The sequence below is a fragment of the Myotis nattereri genome (genome assembly GCF_964212035.1).
Source record: "Myotis nattereri genome assembly, chromosome: 8".
NCBI lineage: Eukaryota > Metazoa > Chordata > Mammalia > Chiroptera > Vespertilionidae > Myotis > Myotis nattereri.
This window is the reverse complement of record NC_138083.1, coordinates 81,667,707-81,685,891: the sequence shown is the minus strand read 5'-3', so window position 1 is coordinate 81,685,891 and position 18,185 is coordinate 81,667,707. Positions and strand designations below refer to the sequence as shown.

Here is an 18,185-nt window from a genome sequence, read left to right as displayed (position 1 = left end):
TTGCATACCTTTTCAAGAAAACACTCCTTGTGAACTAGAAATGTCTTTTTTATTCTTTCCCATCATGTAGTTAATGCTTTTTTTGTTTGCTTTTATGGGTTGTAAGGTTCTTGAAGTTGGGAACTAAGCATTTTAGGTGTTTACTCTTGAACATTTTATTTTTAAAAATACTAAAACACAAAGAAATCACTTATAATCTAACTTTTAAAATATGATGTGACATAAAAAACAAGAATGTCCTATTCCTCCCCCCACATTGCTATTAGTTGCATATAAATTCTTCTTACATTTCTCTAGTTACCTCTCTTGCTTTCTCTTATCTTCTACCATCTATCTATCTCCATTTATTTGTCATGCATATAATTCCTTAAACATATATACATACAGTTAATAGACATGAAATCATTGACCTACAGTTTTTTCCTATTTAATGCTATGCCATGGACATTTTTCCCATGTCATCTATATCTAACTCATTTTGTTTTAATGACTGCAACTCATAGAAGTTGAGTCAAGAAGCATGGGCATTTGTGAAGAGCAATCCCTCAAATTTTGCCACAGTCTGGTGCCAACTTACCTTTCAGACATTGCTTTCTTCTGTCTGTACTCTCTCTCAGATTAACAAGGACTTGGTTGTTCCTCAAATAGAGTATGTCCTTCCATGTACCTCTTGTGCCTTATTAGTCTTATATTTACCTTCTATACTTGTGCCTTATAACGTGCTGTATGCATAGCAAGTAGTCAACAAAAGCCTGTTATAGGAATGAACAGACATGGAGGAAGCCCACTATAATGCTACCCAATCAAGACCATCCACCTGCTAGACAGGCAGCATATGCAGTTGAGATACTTTCTGTGTTGCTTTCAGGAAGTTACTGGGATTTTTTGTTTCCTCAGTTTCCCATTCATCCAGTAAGTCTAGAGATATTGGCTTGTCTCCTGGGAGACCTTGGATGGAATCTGGTATTTCAAAGTGCTTAATGGTGCTGCTCAGTAAATAAAAGATGTCATTAATATGCATGAAGCTATTTCATCAAGAGGCCAACAGAGCAAATTTAAAAGCTATCTTCAAGGGAAAAGAACTAAACTGCCATTACAGGCATCCTAACAACCACAATGGAAGTCTTCAGGAGCCAGAACAGTGTACTCCCCGGGCTCCTCAGACTCTGCTGAAACCTTAAGGTGCCCCTGGTCTCACTGTCAGTCTCTTAGGGGAGGGGCTGGAGAAGAAGAATCATCTTTTACCTCCAGACTCCACAAGCAGGACTGGAGCGCTCAGCATTCCAGCGCTGTGCTTAAGGGCCCTTAAATGATACATCTAATGGTTTCTGAGAACTGACCCCAACAGTATGAAAAATTAGATGGGAAACAGCCAATGCATGAGCAGGAGGAAGGCTCAGGAGGATTTATGATTTGCCACCACTCCAAGGTCACATTTCCACTCATAGGCATGAGAAATGGGGAGCATGGTTAAGGCAGAGTCATTGGGAATGAACTGAGTGTACTGTGCCAACTGGAGAGCTAACAAAGTGGTAGGAAGGAAGTCAAGAGCATGGGCTGCCACGTGACCTTCCCCTGGATCCTACATCACACCTAATCTGTATCTCATCTGTAGGTAATCACAAACATCTGCCAGGGGATCTACATTCATATCAGAGGCAGTCTAGTGTCTAACTCCTGAGGCATCTCCTTCTTTCATCGTCCATGAACTTGTGTCCTTGAGCCAGTCTTCATTCCAATGCCAGGATCGAACATGGGAACTGGATGTGTCCATTCATGGGTCCCTAGTTATGCTGCTTTTGTTTCTATTGTTACCACAGGTGTTGTCATTGAAAAGGGTCCCACACCACACACTCCCCTGTGCTCTTTTTACAGTTGAGATGATGCCTTTTCTGGTCCATATCCTGTTACAGGTTTCAATGGGTTTCCTTACATGTGACCTCCTAGTTATTGCTGTCAGTGATTAAATGCCTGTGCACGTAAGTACTATTTCTGGGCTTTCTGTCCCCAAGACTTCCAGATCCTTTGGTTGAGGCCAGACAAACAGTTCCAGAATGTTTAAAGTTCTTTTGTATGACAGATAACAGTTGACCCACCCCACACTATTATAAGTGATCTAAAAGGGAATGTTCAGAATCTGAGTCTCCTTTGCCTCCCAGAAGACCCCTGGGTACCTATGCAAACTTACTCATCTCTTTTCTAGCTAAGCATACTATAGGGTCTGAAAGAATGCTTACAACCTTTACATCTTACATTTCTGAATTAGGAAGGGTCAGCTGTTTGTTCAGAAAATAGACAAATTTGAAGGTTTCCAAAGTGACTTTCTGTGCCCACCTGTACAATGAAATAGAAGATAGATTCTTTTGTTAAAAACTAAGTTCTACCTTTACAGGTATTTTGCTCTATGTACTCATATAATGTGCCTTACTAACACTTGCATCATCTATCTCATTGGGATGTTGTAAAGATCAAATAAGGCCTTTGATAAAAACATGCACTTTTAAAAGCAAGAAAAGAAAGCTAAATAATAAAGATAAGGAACTGCAATAGAGAAGATTCATTCCATTAGAGAGTTGGGTTCTAGAAACTCTGGGTTGACTTCTAGGTAGGTAGGGTTTGCAGCAAAAGTACAGAATAAAATTTGTCCCCACAAGGAAGGTCAAGGACAGAGCATGCTTGATTTGTGGTTCAAGCACAGCAGGCAAGCTGAAAGAATGGACTGACAAGTGAAAATAGTACAGGGTCAGTGTTACTAATTTACACTATTCATCTACCACTTAAATAATTGCTGTTTCTTGAGCTTTTCCTCCAAAATTCTGTATATTTGAAACCACTCAGGGATTTTGTTTCCAAAATGTGAAAGGAAGCATTGAGGCTAAAATTAGTAGTTTTTGAAAATTTTTAAAATCCTAGAATGGCATGTACGAGCAAAGATACTCCATAAGTAAATGCATCAAACACTCTAAGACTATATATAGTCAGAGATAATAGTAACCTTCCAAAATTAAGTAATTCCTTATAGAAGGCCATTCTGCCTTCCCCAGCAACTCCAACATGAGTCCTTTGGAGATATTGGGGGACAATTATCTTTGCAGGCCAAGGCCCAGATCCTTAGCCCAGGATTGTATCAACAATTCCATTGAGCTTCTTGAGTAATCTGACAGTGTTGGGTAGATAAAGGAATTTAGTAATCAGCACTTAATTTTCCAAATGGGAGAATAATTGACTTAGGCCAGAGGAATAATGTGAAGAAATTACCTCTGGTAGTGCTTAGAAGGCCATGCACAGATAGTTCAGGTGGCTTCCCTTTATCTAAGATTAAGCCTGTATTCTCTTAATGAGCTTGTTTCTAACCTTTCTGAAAGGTACCTCTAAAATCCTTTTTTGATACCCTTGCTCCAAAAAAAGCACAGGAAAGTGTGTGGAGATAAGAAACAACTCCACTTTACTACACAAAAGCACTGCCATAATTAGCAAACCCTTTTGGGATGGGGTAGGAGCTCAGGGAAAAAGTGAAGAACTCTTGGGAATAAGCCCAGAAACATAAAGACATCCTTGGGAGGCAACAAGGCTAAGAGGCACTCACAAAAATCAACCCAGCAAGCCAAAAAATAAAAATTACAAACTTAGCAAGAGTGCTGCCAGACATACTGCCAATCACAGCTTAACTTTGTTTTTCTTTAGAGGCACTTAAATAGTTCTTTCTCTATAAACATTTTCATGACACACATGAAGTATCCTAAGCAAGATATCATGAAGGATGCTTGAGGGTGTATTGGTAGATACAGGCTGGAAAAGGAGGTTCCAAACAAATCGTGAAGGTCTGGCGATGCTTGGCACTCAGGTTCTAGTTTGTAAGTAGATGGGAGCTATAAGGTGTTCCTCATTTAGCTCATTTAACTTTCACCTGATCCGCCAAGAAATCAAGAGTTAGAAGGTAGTTGGGAGGGGGTGGGCATTAATTTTTTTAAGAAACCTACTCTATGGAAAAATTGCTGATTTTTTCCCATAGAAATCAGATCTGTATCTTTTATTCACATCTCCAATTCTAATTTTCCCCTCAATATTTAACTTCTTAATGCTTAACTCCCAACTTCTAGTCCTCTAGAAGGCAAAAACTGGATTCTATCTAGGTGTATCCCCATGACCTGCTGTGGGGCCTAACTCAGCATAGGGGTTTATGAGAAAAGAAATCCATAAGTGAATAAACATTTGGTTCAAGTCACGCATTCCTAAATGTGCTTTATTGGAGCTATATGCCTTGCCTGCTGTTTGTAAAGACTATAGGCCAATATTGTACAGAACAGAGGTGCAGGAAAATGTGCTGCCACACCAAATAGTCTAGCTAAGTATTGGAAAGGGTTTCAGGATACCAGATCTTGGTGGGGTCTATGATGTCTGTACCAAGAGATGTGATCATGGTGGTGAGGGGATGTGCATGCTCTCAGCCATGGAAACCACAGGAGAGGTGGACTGGGCCACACTCATGGCCATGGCCATGGACAGTTATGTTACAGATGTGCTGGATATTGAAGGGATGGGGCCTGAGAAGAAAGACATCATGGTGTGACAGCCCAGCTAGGACTAGACTGTCTGTTCTGGGGTGTCTCCCTGCAGCCTTCCAAAGCATCCATTAAGGGTCTGAACTCAGTGCTGAATGCCATTCACTTTCTTATGGCAAATGGCAAAGGGTGGCATTTTACGTAACGGTGTGATGAAAGTGGAAGGCAGCCTGATGCCAGGAAGATTCTCAGCAGGGGACCCTGTGAGAGACACTCTGGACTTTTGGTTACTCTGCAAGTTAGAGAAGGGTTTCTCCCCCTCTATCACCCCTTCACGCTGAGAGGAGGAGGAGGCAGGCTCAGAGATCCTTATGTAGACATCCCAGTCCAAAAGGAATACTGAACTGAGGGTCTGTGTCCTGAGTTTGTGGCTTTGACTTGAGCATGGTCTTTATGTCATAGGGAATCTAAAATAGTCCTAGAGAGGCCAAAAGAACCCAAAAGCCACAGAGTGGCAAAAAGGGGAAAGAGGAAGTCAAGAGAGGACTCCCCAAATACACAGCCAACCCTGCTGTTAAGAGTGCCACCTCTCAAAAAGTTTCTGACAATTACATTAATTAAAACTCACCTCTAGTAGAGACTAGAACCACAGTTCATGGTAACTTGGCCATATATTCTTTTTCATGACTCTAATTTTTTTTTCTTTTTACCACAGTATAACTCAAAATCAAAGAAAATGTTGTAATAATAATACATCATCCCCTTTCCTGTCACCTAACATAACCCATATTGTCATTGTCTCTTGTTCTTAATTCCTCTAATCAATGACAGATTCTCTTTTGTCTTATGTAAGGGACATTTCCAGTGAGAAGATGGAAGTAGAAAAGGAATAATTCTTCTATTATCTATTTAAAGTGATACAATCTGCTTTACATGGGATACACAGGATCTACTCATATATGAACCTAGAACCGTTTTTGTTTCCTACAGTGGAATCCAGACCCAAGCCATGTAGAAGATTCTTAAAATTTAGCAAGTTATAGTAATTAGCACATGCATATTGTTAAAACATGGAGCAAGAGAAGTGGCTGATGGGAGTATGGAAACAAGAGTACCTGCCTGTAAAGCTAGAGTTCGACTTTCAGGATTAGTACTTAAATTCCACTACAATCCAAGCATCAGCTGGCTTTTCCATCTATGCTCCATGCAAACTTGGATCCAGGCTTCTCCCAGCTTCACCATCCTTATACGCATACCTTTCCTCTCCAGCATTTCCCCCTTTTCTCTGATCAGCCAATGCCCCAGTCACATTTTAGCTGTGAGCATTTGCACAAAGTCCTTCTGGTGTAGAAGGTGGAAAGACAAATTCCTGCCTTCCTTCCAGGGCGAGGAGGCTGTGTGACCTTTGTCTTTAATGAGACATAAGAAGTCCGCTGTTGTCAGGTTGATGTTGGTCCTGAAATGCATTTTCTTTCCTGCAGGAAGGAGGTAGTGTTGGCAACAACCTTTCTCCTTTTCATCTTCCTGCCTTGATTACAGATGTGAAGTCTGGAGGTGCAAGGCCTTCTTGTGACAAGAAGGTGATGAGCATGAGAACAAAGACAAGGAAACAGCCTCCCTCCCACTAAGCAGCCTCCCTGTGCCAGCAGCCACCTACCTCCAGAATCCTATTAAGTCAAGGTAAGTCAGAATTTTTTATTATTTTCAATCAAAAGTATTCTTAGCTGATATAACCATCCTTATCAGCCTTTCACAAGCAATCCAACATGAGAAGCAATGTCTATAGTGGTTATAAACTTGGCTTCTGGAACCAACCTTAGTTTTGAATCCTAGGTCTATCAGTTCTTAGCTGTATGACCTTGGCCAAGTAGCCTAACTTCCAAAAGCTTCAGTTTACTTATTCCTAATAGTGGAATCACAGTGCTATGTCCTTCACATAAATGCTAAATGAGATAATGCACATGTAATACTTAAAACATCGGTTGGCAGATAAGTGTCAAGTAACCCTAGTTTTCCTAGTAGACATGCTTGTCTCACCTGCTGGAGACTGAGCTTTTCGAACTCCCCCTGTGTTTTTCAGCTGGGCCCACTCCCCAGTTCTCAGAGCCCACGTCTGACTCTGTACTAGGAAGAGAGAATCCAGAGTAGTCAACCCTTCCATCTGCCTGGACCTGTTCCTCATGGGCCTCCCCTAGAGCCAGAGTTGGACTTGGCCATGATGAGCAGTCACAGTTGCTATGGTGCTGCCACAGCTGAGCCAGGTTCTCTCCCTACCTTACTCCTCCGTTTCGTTAAAGGAGGAACGAGCAGCAGAAAAAAGTGAAAGAAGAAAGTTATGAGACCATTTTCCATGCCTGTTTCCCAGTGGCCCGAGAAGCTGTGGCCGTTGCCATGGCAGTGGGCTCCAAGACACCACCACAGCAGCTGCTTGGTCTCCCTGGCACTTCAAGGATGGGAAAAATAAATCGTTCAAAGAGTCTCCTTCCCCCTTGGGACCGAGGGATTATGCTGAAACTTTATTATTACTTTAAATAAATAAATTACTCTCTTGAGGCTAAAGGAAAACATGCTCTTATTAAGATTTTTAAAGGAGAAAAGCAATTTGAGAATAAAATCAAAGGTGCCCAAATGGATTGAAGTGGCTCCTCAGAAGCTGACATAATAGCAATTTGTATTTATATTATGCTTCTCATCAAAGAAGCGTTTCACAAAGGCCGTTTCCCTAGAGCTACCCATGGATCCTTGGGGCTCTGCCAGCCTCCAAAGCACAGCCTCAGGCTCTGACCACAGTGATGACCTCCAGGCTCTGGATCACAGGGCTGACTTGCCTGGGAGTTGGGAGGGCACATCTGTATCCCCACTGGCCAGTGGCGGGAAGAGTGACTGCCTGCAGTGTGAGGTCTCCTGGTGGAAACAGGTCAAGGAAGACTAATCAGAATGACTGATCCACCAACACGCATGCACGTGACGCATGTACACACACACACACACACACACACACACACACTGAAAGCCATTAGAAATAAGAGCCTGCCTGGGGTTGGGATCGCTCCCCAACTATCCATTAGCAAAGACCAGGATTTCTGACTATGCTTCGTTTTCCCCAAGTGTTTCAGACATGCAGGGCAGTGGTAAAGAACATTTTCTTTCCTTGTACTCTAGATAGGAGACAAGACATATGCATATTTATATATTGAAAAGCTAAAGCATCTACAAAGGATCCTCTTTTTTTTGTCTTTGTCTCCACAGTGCTGGATGTATGGCAGGGGTTATGTAAGTGTTCTGCAATGAAATAACAGCACTGGTGACTTGATGAAGGACAAAGGTGGATCGATGAGATGGTAAGTGGAAGTTTCTAGGTGGGAGGGATAACTTTATGCCAGGGGAGCTGGGCAGGATTTCATTCTTCAATCACAAAAGCAATTTAAAAATATAGCTACCACTTATTGAAATGGTTGCTTGGCACTGTTTTGCTTGGTTCTGGTCCAGAATTTAATATATCTTTAAAAGTACAACCTTCACCTCTATGAGCACCACTTTACAAAACAGGAAACTGAGGTTCAGAGAAGTTGTGCCTGGTCCATGGATTTGATAAGCTCAAGGTTGGAACCCAGCTCTACGAGGCTGCAACTCAGTGCATCCTGTATTGCTCATCCACAATCCTGCCTCATCTTCCCAGCATTATGTCCACATCCATATTTGTTCTATGGAAATGCATCACTTGGAAATATATTCTTTCTCTTTTATTTAGCAAAAAAGTTCTGTATTTTCTTTTGTGTGTGTGTGTGTGTGTGTGTGTGTGTGTGTGTGTGTATATATATATATATATATATATATATATATATATATATTTGTATATATTATTGATTTCAGAGAGGAAGGAAAAGGGATAGAGAGATAGAAACATCAATGATGAGAGAGAATAATTGATCGGCTACCTCCTGCATACCCCCTACTGGGAACCGAGCCTGCAACCCCAGTAGTGCCCTGACCAGAATCGAACTGTGACCTCCTGGTTCATAGGTCAGTGCTCAACCACTGAGCCATGCTAGCCAGGCTGTATTTTCTTTAGAGCCAAACTTAACCCTCAAATTTTCCAGTGTCTAGACTATGCCCCAGCATACCACCAACCAAATACTCCATCAAGAAAGGGAGAACAGGAATCTCACATCAATTAACAAAGATTTGGATATTCTGTGTAATGGCAGGGTTGTTCCCTGTCCTGATGTCCATCCTCTGTGGCCTCACAGTGACTGTGAGCTCCCTGCAGTCAGAGACCAGGGTCTGAGTTCATGCTCTACCAGTTACTCCCTGTGTGACATTAGACAGGCCACTGAACATTTCTAACTATTACTTTCTCATTTGGAAAACTGGACATAAATAATATAGAACCAATCTCACAGCACTATTGGAAGGAGTGAATAAAACAATGACGATAAAAGCCTTAGCACTACTTGGCATGTCATCGGGCTGCCCATGATGGTTGGTGATGAGGAGTGCGATGACAGAGATGACAGCCCTCACGTGCTCCTCATGCAGCGTTAGTCCAGATGGGTTGGCTGAGGCCCTGTGGGGGACTCAAAGGGAAGGAAAGGGTTTTCAGTGACCTCAGCTCAGGGTCAATGGGGAATGCAGGGGCACAAAGAGGAGACGATCTGACACTATTCAAGTCTATAAAAAACTGCTTCTTATGAGTAGGACTAACTCCTTGGGAGGTTGATCCCCAGCTGGTGACATAAGAAGTGTCAAACAATGGGATAAAAATGGTCTGGAACATTTAAAAGAGATAGATAGTGTGCAGCGCTATTCAGAAGGGCAGTAGCTGACCTCTGCAGGCCTGAGTGTCTCTCTCTGAGATAAACTGCCCTTTCTCACCTCTGCACTCTTGTTCACAACCCCCTCCAACTGGTGCTGAACCCCCTCTCCATGTCCTCACCCTGTCATTGTCTATGTTAATCATAAGAATCCTCACAATTCAGTTCAAATCCCTGCAGTTCTGGGAAGCTTTTCTCAACACTGCAGTCCAAACGCCCTCTCCTTAAATAAGAGCTGTCTGTATTTCTCACATGCCAGTATCAGTATGGTGACTTTGCACCAATATTCCGTTGTTCACATGTAAGCCTTGGTGATCAGCCTGCCATTCTTCACAGATAGGACCTGAGCCAAATACAGAGTTTTGCATTCCAAAACTGGGGTCAGCGCTGAGGCGAGATGGAGCTGAGAATCAGTTTACATACTTGTTAGACAGAAAGATAAGTAGCAACCAACTGACCTGGCAGGGTTTTAGAAGTTCATACAGTCCAAATCCTTTCCTGTGAAGTAAATGAGAACCAAAGAAAGGATGTACCCAGCTCAGAGTCAGTGAATGTCAGCGCCCAGCCTCGTGTTTCTCCACTCAGGCTATGGGGAATGCTAAGCTCTCTAAGAGAACCCAAACCAAGCTATGCTTTCTATACTCTCCCCTTGGCCCCTTATCTTAATCGAAGTTCTGAGCTTTGTTGTTTCCTTGGAAAACAGTAAAAAAATATATGCTCACTTCAAACTCACCCTACTTTGAGAGCATCAGCTATGCAACCTCAATTTTTACATTGCACTCCACTCTGTTGAAATGCCTACAGTTCCCCTAAGCTCTCTGGACACCTTCCCCCTGCCTCACTTCACTTGGCTAGCCTTCTCCTTCTAGGATTTACCTTTAAGGTCATTCCTATGTGAAGTTTTCACTGACACTCCACCCCCCTCCCCCCACCTCAATCCGAGAAAATTTCCTTTACCTTTTACCTCTTAGCATCTACAGTGGGGGGCGGGGGGGGGGGGGAAATCATGGCTGAACCTCAGTGCTTTGTAGTGAACATGCTTCTGATAAAGAACTTAACTGCCTGTACTTATTTATTGCTTCACAGATCAAAAGACTATAAGGAAATTATTCAAACAGTCTTTCATTTCAATAAATTTTTATGCATTTATTTAAAGAAACAAATGGATTTAAATAGCATTGCTATGCCTTCCACAAACATTCAAACAAAGGATATTAAAACTGTTTACTACATCTATCTTTCGATGTCCTTCATGTGGACACAGGATAAATTCTTGAGTTTAGCTGAAGGATTTTTTAAACACATAACAAATGAATTCTCCGACTATGACTCTAAGGGCCTTTGTCCTAATTAGGAGAAAATCAAGGAATATTTATTTGTTTCTGTGTCACAATCCACTCATCTCAAGGCTCTGAAAGAACCTACTTCCCCACTTTTTTGGATGCTCTCACTTTTCTTATCTTCTTAACAATTTTACCTTGTTTTAACACAGAATATTTCAAATTATTAACAAAATAACAACTAATAATAATTCGGAGTTTAGATGTGCATGAAAATGCTGGGGGGGGGGGGATTAATTAAGCTTTTTATTTATTTATTTTTAAAGCAGCAAGACTTCTCAGATATTTAAAAATGTTTGTGCACCATGGGACTCTATAAGGAATGCCACTGGAAGAAATGCTCATACATCTTTGACCGCCCTTACACCCTTTTGTAGAAAGGAGCTGTTAGAATTAGTGGTCTCAGGACCATCAGCCTGATGTCTCTGGCCACTTTAATGACTGACAGAAGAAACCTCAAAGGAATAAAATAAAAATATTTTTATTTTTCTTTTAAAAAATCCAAGTCACTTGACCCTATAACTACTATTAACTGTCTTAGAGGAAGTGCTATTTCTGGAGGTACCACATGGCACATTCTTTATAGAAAGGACCCCATTTAAGCCTTTGGGTCAAATGATCAAATACATCACAATATAAAGAGAATCAAGTCACCAAAAAATACTCATAGGTATATGTAGATGCCCACTGAATGGTAATGAGCATTTTATTTTTATCACAAACTTGAGGTATTAGATAAACAAAAGTGGCCAATATATACAATAAAATATTATTCATCCTTAACAAGAAATGAAATTCTGACATATATTATAACAGGGAAGAACTTTGAAGACATTATGCAAAGTAAAATAAGCCAGACACACAAAGGACAAATGTTGTAAGACACCAGCCCACATGAGGTACGTACAGTAGTCAAATTCACAGAGACAGAAAATAGCATGGTGGTTGCCAGGAGCTGGGGGGAGGGGGAATGCGGAGTTATGTCTGAAGAGTACAGAGTTTCAATTTGGGAAGATGAGTAATTTCTGGAGATCATGGTGATGGCTGCACAACAATGTGAATGTACTTAAAGCCACTCATGTGTACACTAAAAATGGTTAAAATGGTCATTTTCATATTATGTATAGTTTACCACAATAAAAAATGACACCTTGGGGTAACCATCATATGGAAATCCCATAGATAAGATGGTGGGATATCAAGAAGATAAAAGAATATCTGAGTAACCAGCTTTTGAAGAATATAAAATCTCTATTCAGATATCCTTTTTGAAATTACTTTTCTTTAATACAAGAGATAAAGCAATACAGCAGTTTTAAAAGGGAGAGCTAAGGTAAAATAATTTAAAAATTCTGTTTTTAACATGTTCTTAAATTTTAAATATGCATGAAGGTCTGATGTATACAAGCACAGGGCTAAGTGATATTAGAGATACAAATACAGAAAGTTTATTTATTCATTTTATTGATTTCAGAGAGGAAGGGAGAGGGATAGAGAGATAGAAACATCAATGATGAGAATCACTGATTGGTTGCCTCCTGCATGCCTCACACTGGGGATCGAGCCCATAACTTGGGCATGTGCCCTGACCAGGAATCGAACTATGACCTCCTGGTTCATAGGTCAGCATTCAACCACTGAGTGACACTGGCTGGGCCAAATATAGAAATTTTTGGTCCCTGTGCTCAAGGAGTTTATACTGTTACAGGAAGACACAGCCATGAGTAAGTTGGAGACGGCAATAACTGTGCTCTGAGAGCTATGCGTGAGTTAAAATACACAGCTCTGGGAATATGTAGGAAGATGATTTTAATTCTAATTGTGGACCTATTCCCTATTCTTCACACCCACCTTAATTCTTCCATCCTTGAGAGCCAAATCAAGCCCCACTGCCACTGAGAAGCCATCCCTGATTATTCCAACCCACTGTGGTTGAACTTCTGGACTCCTCCTACAATTGCACTCTAGAAACTATTCAGAGCCTGGCCCCTTACAGTTTTAAGCAGACATTGTAAAGTGGCTAATATACTATATTTGTATGTATTTTTATGCACTCCCCTTCTCTGGTTAGAGGCATCCATTGCTTGGGGATGATTCAGATCTTTAAAGTAGGATTAAAAGAAAAACGGGAAAAATTGGGTTTCGAGTCCATAGTACAGAAAGGTTTTGAAAGCCAGGTGTGGTCAAAAGCAAAAGGGTTTTCTAAAATCCAAAAGCTCCCCTTATCAGATCCGAAGCCACCAAGCTTGGCAAAGTCAATGGCAGAATTTTACCCTAACTCACAGCATTGTCACAGAATAGAGACAATAGGGGAGTTCCCACCAGGGAAGATGAGGAGAAAGCATTCCCAGACAAGGAAGAGGAGAAGGATTTTGTGTGGATGCCCCCAGGGTAAGAATAGAGTCAGGTTCTCTGAGAATCTGAAGGGCCTGGACTTTCTTGGGACTTGACCAAAGGTGGGAGTTACTTGACTGAAACACTAGACTAGGTTTTCTGGAACCCCCAGGCTGCTACTCTGCCCCTCTGTATCCCATATGGTTAGGAGGAAATCTTAGAAAAGTATGAGACCAAGAGCTCTGATTCCACATGATGCATGTATTATATGTAGGGGTCTCTTAAATTCACTTGAATTCTCTGTGGACTCACAGAAGTGCTGAGCCCCTGAAATCCTGAGTCAGACAGGAAGGATAACAAATGCAGGACTTCTCCACAGACATACTATTTGATGACTATCTATATTTGTGGTGTGAGCAACAGCATAATACCCACAACAGCAACAACCGCAGGTGAGATTAGCCATGTGGAAGATAACAGTACAAATTGTTCAGGAACCAGACCACCCCCGCCTCTCTCTGGTGGACAGCAGGGAAAACAGCACACAGGGCAGCCTGCCTTACCACCAGAGGGCATGCCATGCATCCAAGCACCTTGGGAAGGAACATAGAGGTGCTTCTTGAGAAAGGGGAAACATCCCTGATTGAGCATTTATACTTCAAATCCACTAACTATTGTCCAAGTTAGACCAACTTACACCTAAGAAACTATTCTAAAAGAAAAAAGATTTAATCGCCTTTCATTGGAAAATTTAAATTGGTAGGACCAAGAAAATTGAAATTGGTAGGCATAAAAACCAAATGTATCCTTTTATTTTTATTTTTTGACCCATTTAACGTAAAGTGTGTAAATATTCACCAATTTTAACCTGTTTTTTTAGCAAGTAGATTGTAATCTGAGATCTGTGGCATGCTCTATGCTCTGTGTGTAATAGGTACCCCTAAATATACGCTACATGAAGAACCAAAAGGAAGAAAATGCAAATTTCATTTCCTCTTTGCCATTAATTCCACCAAAGCCAAAATAAATGACAAAACAGAGAGATTAAAAAAAATAACATAAGAGAAATCAAGAGAGAGAGAGAGAGATGTAGAGAGAGAGTTCTGGAAAAAGCACAGGTATTATGAAACTCACAGGGCTTAGTCCCTAGAATATGAACACTGCTGGCCATGACAGCCTTCCTGCCAACCTTTCTGTCAATCAGCCGAGGTAAGTATCTACCTGGACCAATAGAGTCCTGCAAAAGTAATAAGCAAAGTTTTCAATCTTCAAAAATGTTTGAACATCTCTCTCTTAGAATGGAAACTCCTGGAACCTCTCATAAATGGATATTTCCCTTGGGGAATGAATATCCTCTCCAGGGTCAAGCCTGCATTCTCCTGAAGATTCAGTGAGGCAAATTTGACAAGAAAGTCACATTTTTTTCTTCCCTATTCTCTTACCTTGAAACCCACTTTGCTTTAAGAAGTCATGGAATATACTTTTTTTTTCTTATTGGAGTTTCCAGTGGGGGAAAGATTCTATACAAAGCAAAAGACAATCTGAAAAGTTGGCAACTAGACTAGGGAAATCTTAATGAGAAAGCGAACAGACTGCCTGGCTTTTTCTTGCCCTGTATGACAAGGTGTGCAAGGCTGTTAACAATAGAACTCTGCAAAAAAACACTGTGGAAAGCAGGTGAATATTGATTCTCTGTCTTAGCTCATAAATAATTAATGAGGCAATTGCAGTTTAAAGATAAAGGCATTACATTTTTAAAAAATCTGGCACAATGGTATTCAGAAACTCTATATACAGTATCCCATAAAAATATCCTTCCCACCCTTTAAAAAGCTACTCGCATTTCATGAAGCCTTCCCTGACCAGTCCAGCCCTCACCCATTACTCCCATCTCTGAACTCCAAGAGCATTTATTGCTTGCAGCAATCACTCAGCATAAGCTGTTAGGTATCTTTTTTAAAAAATCATAAAACAAACATAGTCCAATGGATAATAAAATTCTCCAGGGTAGGAATCACATTAAATTCCTCTTACTATCCCAAAGACCTAGCCTGGAGCCCGATCCACAGCCCACAAGTGTTCAATAAATGTTTGTTGTTCATGATGATATGTTACAGACACATCTGAAACACAATCTGGATAAACACAATACAGGAAAAGTGCAAATCATCATCTAACGAACATGTGAGCCAAGCAATCGATACAAGAGAGCTGTCTGCACACCCAGTGAAAGACAAAGTAATGCCCTTCTCCCTGCCCCAACATCCAACACGGTGATGGATTGTGCTACATGAAATTATCGATAAAGAGCAATGTAGTCACAATGATTCCTAAACAGTGGCAAGAAATATTACATACAAAATGCAGCCTTGCAACAAAGACAGCAGAACTGAGAAGCTATGGAGAGGAACAGATAGAGTAAGTGGATGAAGAACCACTTTGCAAATAAGTAACTTCAAGCATAATAAAAATGCGGTGCTTTCATTTCCTCCTTCTCTATCTCCCCAGCCCAGAGGCCGAGATGCTGATTTCTGGCAAGATAGGTCGCATGAGCGTCACTTGTCCCTTAAACAAAGGAGCAGGAAGGCAAACTGGGGCATTCAACCTTTGCCAAAACAAACCCAACCCTTTCAAATGAGGTATGTTCTCACGATGCGAGGCAGGCTGAGTAAATTCATACAATTTTCATTACGTACACAAAGAGAGTAGAACAACCTACTTACCTCTGGTCTGAATTCCTGTCTTCTTCCATAAGATCTGACATTGACTTAGTATAGGAAACTCGGGTCAAATCCATACCAGCAGTAAGCCTCATATTGTCCTTCTCTATCATTCATATTTACCCTTTCTCTGCTTTCACCTTTCTTTTTATCCTGGAGGTGGGGAACTCATAGGCAGAAGGCTCGACCACATTTATGGAACATAAAGATAACGTACTCAGCACTAGCAGTGTCTAACTGACATGAAGCAGGGGGAAATCAATCAGACCAATCCCAAAGTCCCAGGGCCCTGGGCAGAGAACATGGGCAAAGGGAGGAACAAGAGAGGACCCAGATTGGCATTCCCACTCCGCCCGAGCTCATACATAGCTTGTTGTCAGATGGACAGCCAGAACATGACGATCGATTTAACTGATCACTTCAGTAAAATACTGATAGTGATTCAACTGATTTTTAATACTATTTACTAGTTATTTGGCCTAATTTACCAACCAGTAAGATTTGAACTTCTGCATTTAGTCTTCATTTCATCCACTACCATGTTTCTCAGTGACCTTTAACATTTTGAATGGGTTAAAGAACTTTCAAAGTGCATTGGCCACATAGACACAGCTCTAATGACCTGGTTTTTCTCCACTGCTATTAGTCTTTTTGATGCATTAAATCCACTAGCTAAAGAAAATTAGGATTGAATTCCATGGGTTAATTGATGTGTAGCAGTTTCTATAACCAACATGGCTTTCTTCACAGACAAACCAAGACCAAACCATCTCATCTCCTTGAAATGATTGGCCCGTAGCATCTCTTTGTGAGCCAAAGTTCTCATTGAGCTAAAGAAAGAATTATACATATATAAAGTATTCCTAAATTTAGAGAACGCAAAATGCTTTTATTATACAATATAGAATTTTCCTTCTAGATCCTGAAGACATGAACTTAGAAATGATTTATGTACTCACAGTCATTCACGTCCTGTTGGCACAGTGGACTGAGGTGCTCTGAGCCTTTCCTTTGTCTGTAGGTAGAGGTGGAAATATTTCAATGAGATGTACTCATGTCCAGGAACACCCAGAAGGAAAACAGGAAAGAGCCTAAACCGAAACACAGAGGAACTCATTTAGCCCTGCTGTTTCTTAGGGTGATGGAAGCAGCCTGTAAAATGGTGAGTGGGGGCAATGGCTGGAGTCAGCACAAGGAGGCACTAGGGGGCAGAAAATGGGATTCCCCACTAGATGGCACTAGGACACATCTGTGGCACCCATGGGTACTGTTACCAAGCAGAACACAGGGATAGCATCAGCTTTCACACATCTCTTAGGCAAGGCCTTCGATAGAGTGCCATAGGGACTGAAGATGGTGTATGTGGGTATTTCATACCTCCTTAGGTTTAATCCTACATTGAAGGTATTCCTGGGTGACACATGTGCATGTTCATATGAGTATGATTAAATATGTGCCTAATGTGCCTAAGTGAGAACACCCATATACACATACATAAATAAGTATACACATATTCATACACACCTATATATTAGATGATATTGATATGGGTTCATATAGGCATAGATATGGGGGGTATTATTACAATAAATGGAAATCGTGTTGGAAGAAGGGGACTAGTTTCTGTGGAATGTGTTCTGTGTACCAGGCCTTTTCATATACTTTCTCATTTCCCCTTCACCATAGCTGTGAAAGGTGGCTATTACTACCCCCTTCACTTCCATACATTTTGATCACAGCTTATTTTTTGAACACCTGTTGATATCCAGAGGCCCAGTATTCCTCAAAACCCATCTTGAGGAAAGCAACTCAAGGCAATTCAGAAAGAGTTCTGGGATACTTCTTATCAATATCGTAGCATTAATCATACTATATAATAAAGAGCTAACATGCTAATTAGACCAAACAGCAGAATGACCTTCCAGAGGACCATCTGGATGACCTTCTGGACGAAGTCGGGGCTGCGAGGGGCTGCAAGGGCCAGCCAGGGCTGTGAGGGCCGGCCGGCCGGGGCTGCGAGGGCCAAACCCCTTTCACAAATTTCATGCATCAGGCCTCTAGTAATGATAATAATTGCCTTTTACTTGTATTTCTATGTTAATACTCTTTTACCTCAAAATACTACCAGATCTTTGTAACAGGTCTCTCCACTCGCCAACATTTCCTGTCGGATTGATTCCCTATGTTCCCACATTTGCCTCCCCTAAATACATTTTACTATGCCCTCTGCCCACTCTGCCACTCACCACGATACTTCAATGTTCTCAGTATAAAATCCAACCTCTCAGGTTTCCATCTTTCTCTGTCTCCAGGTTCCTTTTCCACTGCCTTCCAAGGTGAACCCTTTGGTTTAATCACCTGGCTCACTCTGATCCCTAAACAGAGCACACACTTGCTCACTCTCCCCACCTATGTTTTCTCCTTGTTCTGCATGTGCAGGTGTGTTTCTCAATAGGGTGCAAGATCCTTCAAGAG

General features: G+C 41.3%; 1 long non-coding RNA gene across 1 annotated transcript in view; it reads left to right on the top strand.

The window, feature by feature from the left end:
• The first annotated feature begins 5,672 nt into the window (after window positions 1-5,672).
• The window catches only part of LOC308522903, a 55,627-nt gene continuing 43,114 nt past the window's right edge, over window positions 5,673-18,185 (top strand). Inside the window, exons 1-2 of the long non-coding RNA XR_013996274.1 lie at window positions 5,673-6,182; window positions 7,752-7,843. This is a non-coding gene — a long non-coding RNA (uncharacterized lncRNA). The remainder of the gene's footprint in view (window positions 6,183-7,751; window positions 7,844-18,185) is intronic.